Source organism: Humulus lupulus, chromosome 2, assembly GCF_963169125.1.
Source record: "Humulus lupulus chromosome 2, drHumLupu1.1, whole genome shotgun sequence".
In the NCBI taxonomy this organism is placed as follows: domain Eukaryota; kingdom Viridiplantae; phylum Streptophyta; class Magnoliopsida; order Rosales; family Cannabaceae; genus Humulus; species Humulus lupulus.
The window spans coordinates 5,735,238-5,741,237 of record NC_084794.1 but is presented as its reverse complement, the minus strand read 5'-3'; positions in this window follow the sequence as shown (position 1 = coordinate 5,741,237).

The window sequence follows — 6,000 nt, the reverse complement described above, 5'->3', positions numbered from 1 at the left end:
ATTTTTGGCATTATAACGGCATAGTAAAATAATCTATATATAACTTTTGGCATTATAACGGCATAGTAAATTAATCTATGTATAAATTTTGGCATTATAACGGCATAGTAAAATAATCTATATATAACTTTTGGCATTATAACGGCATAGTAAAATAATCTATATATAACTTTTGGCATTATAACGGCATAGTAAATTAATCTATGTATAAATTTTGGCATTATAACGGCATAGTAAAATAATCTATATATAAATTTTGGCACTATAACGGCATAGTAAAATAATCTTGTGTATATATAATAATTAAATAACTGAAATGAAAGGCTCGGGAAAGAGCTTACCTAAAAGGTTTTCGTAGGCTAGCGTTTCGGACAGAACTTCGCCTAGATCTTCGAGGATTAGAACTTTAGAAGGGTGTTAAGAAGATTTTTGGGTAGAGTAAGAGAAAGAAAATGAGGTTTTGTGATTCAAGATGAGTTTTGGAATGGCTATTTATAGGAAAATTTTGGGCTACTATGCTAATAAAATATTTAAAAATATCAAGCATAGTGGAATAATAAAATATTCAAAATATAAGCATGGTGGTTTGCTAAAGTCATCATTGTATCACTACTACATCATCATGTAGGAACCAAGGGGTGGACCCCGCTGTGGGACCCATGCGGACCCCATTGTGGGACCCACTATGAATAGTACCTGGTGAATAGTAAAAAAATGAAAATTTCTCAATCTTCTTATATTACCTAGTCCAACATTTTTTACTCACAAACTTTTCTGAAAAAGTTTCTCTAACTTCCATAAATTAATTATTCTCATGTGTTAGTTACTTCAACAACTTAGAATTGTTAAAATCCCACAATAGAATACACATATATCCCCAACGGTCAAGTCACTATTCACCAACGGTCATAACGGCTAGTTTTTTTTTTTTTTATTGTCCTATAAATACTTGTTCCTTCAACCATTTACTTGCACAACTTCTTCATCTCATAACCTTCTATATAGAATTCATCATCAAAACATGAATTTCTCTTTATTGTTCATAACTTTAGTGATTGTTTGCTTGTATTTAACATCATTCTATGGGTATTATACTAATGAAATGCCCATGAATATTATAGTTGCGTACTCATTAGTTATTCTTCCACTTTACCTAATAGTTCTAGCATTCGATTAACATTGTAATGCACTCAAAAGTATGAATAAAATATCTTCTCTTATTTTTCATAATTGTTATATTGCATTTGTAGAAAGAAGTGGGAGTTACACATGGACTCGGACCTAGGAAACGTCCTTAACAAACCTATGGCCTTGAGGGCGAACAAACGCCAGAGAGTGTCCCAGAAGGGAGGTCTCCCCTCCAAACTATCCAAGAAGAACGAGGTTGTCCCCCCATCCCAGGTGCCACTAGACCCTAGTCCTGCCGCTGAGCCCACAACGCATTCTAAGGTCGGGCCGAGTCATGCCACGGTGCCCACAGTGCCTTCTGAGGTTGTACCTCCCCTTGCAGTCCAAGCGAGACGAGTTCAGGCTCCCGTACGAGACCACAACCTGTCGATCTCGACTTATGTGCCCAAGTTCGTGGTCAACAATGCTGCCGGAATCCCTGGGGTCAACCTTGGTTCTGATGCTTTGACTTGCATGGGCCAAAGTTTCAGCAACCTTGGGGCCCCTCACTGGGAATTTCTATCCTTCTGTCGAGATGTCAATGCTCTTTTCGACAAGAGTGGCGAGCTATTTTCCTTGGTTAGTCATTTTTGCTTTAGCCCCCTTATTCTGTACTAACTTTGACATGTACTTTGCTGACCTTTTTATTTATTTTTGTGTATAGGCATTCATATCCTTTGTTCAACACAATTTCTTGCTGAATAACAAGGTTGAGATGAGCAAAGCACTTGCGTAGAAGGCCCAAGATGCCCAGTTAAAGCCCAAGGATGACCTCCAAGAAGCCCGACTGGAAATTGCAGCAAGGGATGCGGCGATCAAGAAGATTCCAGAGCTTGAGTCGAGGTTGGAAGCAACCTTGAAAGAGGTCCAAAGGATTCCTGAACTTGAATCAAAGCTGCAAGTGACCTTGAAAGAGGTCGAGGCCAAGAACTCCGAGATCAAGCAGATTCAGGGACTCAACACCATGCTAGAAGAGGAGAAGAAGATGACCTTCAAAGTTATCGAGGGTGAGAAGGCTCGTCTCCTTGAGGAGTTTAGGACCAAAAAGGATCGCGCCGTAGACATGGCAATGTATCGAATTTGGGCTAACAACCTCGACCTTGACACCATCTTCCTTGCCGGCCTGGAGACTGAATTTATCGCTAAATGGCAAGCTCGTCTTGAGGAGGAAGAGGCCAGGCTCGAGGCTGAGGAGACGGCGGAGGTTTCTAGGACTGCGGTTGAAGAGGCTACTAACCCCTGAAATCGACATCATGGGCTGTGACCCATTATAATTTTGTAATTATATTTTTGTGCCCTTGGAGCATAGACAATTTATAGCTCGATTCTGAGCTATTTTAATTATCTTATGATTTTATATCTTAATAGTAGATTTTATGCTTTAAAATTTTTGGCTCGAAAGCCAATTTTGCACATTGACTACCTTTAGATGTTTATTTTTCCTTAACATTATGCATCATATTTTTGGGTCGAAATATTTCGAGCATGTTACTAAGGACTTGCTTTTATACTTGTTTATTCGTACAAATATATATGTTGGGTTTAAGTTCAAATTTCAATACATTCATGCATAGTTTATCTAAAATGCCCATGTTCGACTTCGTTATTGTCAAGGTCGAACTTTACTTTTACAATGTATTTGAAAAATACTCAACTGGTATGTAACCTTGTTAGTCTAGTTATATTTTGTTTTTCCAGTTACTTTTCCTCATCCTCGAGTATGGTCGAAACTTGTTTGCTTTTCCTCATCCTCGAGTATGGCCTTGAGGTTGCAAGGTCGAAACTTGTTTGCAAAAATTTACAGCCCTAGTTTCGACTTTTAGTTTATAGTTGGTTTATCTGGAATTCTAACCGTTGACTGTCGATTAGGTTTTGCTGGTTTGTTCCAAACTTGTTTAGTTCGCGTGTTTGGTTAGTGATTCATACACTTATTATTTTCTTCATGTTGGGTTAATAATCCAAAAATCTTTAGTAGAATTATTTTTAATTATAATTATATTTTTTTGAGCCTATGGTATGATTGGATACCACTTATGCCCCCTTAATATCCTATGATTGAGATCTTAGGTTATTGAATTTTGAGGGTTTGCAAAAAAGTATAACAATAAAAGTATAACGTTTGAATGAAATTCAGTACTTTACTGATAAAAAGCAAAAAATCAAATACACACTGGGTTAAAACGATTAAACATCCTGATAATAAGGTCGTAGATGTTCACTATTCCAAGCTCGCGGAACTAGTCCTCCATTTAGCCTCGCCAGCTTATAAACTCCAGGTCGAATAATGGACTCGATCTGGTAAGGTCCCTCCCAATTAGGCCCAAGCATCCCAGCAGATGGGTCTCGTGTGGTAAAAAACACGCGCCTTATTACCAAGTCTCCCAATCCAAATTTCCTATCTCAGACCTTCTTATTAAAATATCTTGTAGCCCTGTAACGCCCTGGTTACCCCAGAACAGTTACGGTGAACCGGAAATTTGACTCATTGCCTGAGTCCTTTGGTTAAAAACGTGTTCTAAGTGTTATTAACAGGTTAAGGTGAAAGCCAATAAAAAGGAAATGATATGCTTTATTTAATACATAAAATTGTTCATAGGCCCACAAGAACATTTACAACTCAAAAAGGTCATTACTGTTCCAAAATTTCAAACCCCGCCGACCTAAGCGGCAAAAATAGGGTAAACCCCCTAGTTCCTCTGAGAACTCCTTGGCCATGGTGGTCAAGCGGTTGCATATGTATACATCACCACCTAAGCTCCTCACTCAAGGCTGGGTTAGCTTTTCTTTTCCTTTACCTGCACCACATAGCATCCATGAGCCAAAGCCCAACAAGAAAACACAGTATTATATGTAAACCTCATCAAATGATTATCATTATAATCACACAGAGCTCATAGCTTTCAAGCAAATGAGTGAGTATCACTTGAGGTTTTGGTAAACCATACTGAGTGACTGACAAGCAAGTCACTAATTCAAATGGAAGAGTTGCTGTTGGGTAAGCCACTAGCCTTCAACAGGTTCTGGTAAACCATACTGAGTGACTGACAAGCAGGTCACTTATTCAAATGGAAGAGTGGCTGCTGGGTAAGCCACTAGCCTTCAAGCGCTTATAATATTCATCGAAATTGAGTTCGGTCCGGCATTAATGCTCTTTGAGTCATTCAATGCAGAAAGTCGATTAGATCTAATCTTTATTGGCTTGCGTTGATCACGCTAAGGCCGTCCTGACTAATGAGTCAGCGCAATGTGACCAGTGCCTAGTACCACTGCCGAACCTGACTAATGAGTCACAGCTTCACAGTTGATACTAGCACCTTTGCCAAATCTGACTAATGAGTCAGTACCATGCACAAGTGAGCAACATTTGCTAAGTATTCCACAATCAATTCATATCCACATTTATACAACCAACATGCCTCATGAATAACCATGCATGTCACATCTAGGGTGCAGTTTTCTTACCTCTGACTCGAGCTAGAATGAACAAAAGAACGACCCTTGAGAATGGTTTAGCTTTTAGTCCTTTAGCGGTTACCTAATCATAACACATTATAGGATACCATCAATAACATGATAATCAAAGGTTCTCGAACCAATATCTAGCCTCCAAGACATCAATCCCCACTAATCCGAGTAGTAGGAGTGATCCCGAGGCCTAAAACCATGTTCCCGGGGTCAAAACATGCAAACAGGGTGAAAACAGGGCAAGGGCTGCGGCCCTAGCACCTTGGGCCACGGCCCCCAGAACTTCCTGAAGCAAGGGTCGCGGCGCCCAGCAGGCACAAGAAGCCCCACCTGCTTCTTCAAGTGTCGCGGCCCCCAACTCTGGGCCATTCCAAAACACGTTTCTAACACTCCAAAATCATACTAAACATTCCCCAATTATCAAATCAAAGTTCCCAAGCTTCCCAATGCATCAAAACCCTCAAAACCCAAGGTTCAAACGAATCGAAAACCCAACAATTAACAAAATCCAATTCAAAACTTAGAAACTCTAAAAACTCAAAACTTTAAACTTAGATTACCTTCGATTAGGTTGTTTTCTGTCAAATCCTTCGGTCAAGAAGCTTCTAATATTTCCTAGGATCGCTACGCCTCGATCCTCACTTGATTCCGACTCCTAGAACTCAAGATTTCACCAAATATGCTTCGAGTGGCAAAAATGAACTAACGAAGGAGAACGAGAGGTTTTCTAATCGTACGTTCTATCTAACAGCTACTTCAAGCTTAAGTAACCTCAAATAAAACCTAATGCTCGGGGTCCCGAAAACACTCCCGGGGACATTATAGTCAAAACCTCCAGAATTTCACCCTGATCTCAAATATTCCCAATTTATCATCAAATAAACATTCCTATTACCCCAAAATTGACACCGTTATGACAAAAACGGTAATCCACTAAATATGACCGTCTCATGCCGAATAGCTCAAATATATCTCCATAATGATGGAATCTCATTCACAAATCACATCATGCACCCAAATACACAAGTTTACCCTCAACTGGCCAAACTATCAAAACAGCATAATATATCAAATGTGGACCCACATGCATGCATATATCATTATATCATAATATAATTCACATAAACATGCATATATTCATTTAATGGCGTAATTAAACAATTACGGCCCTCCCGGCCTACTAAACTGCCACTAAACCTCATCAGAGAATTCGGGGCATTACAAGCCCTCTGCTGGTATGCAACATTTTTCAACTGGGCTTCGTCGGTTTGGGCGGTTTTTTCACCAAAAAAAATCCAGAATTCGGTTTTCGGTTCGGATTGGTGCAATCCGAAAACCGACCGAACCAAACCAGTTTAAAAAAAAAAA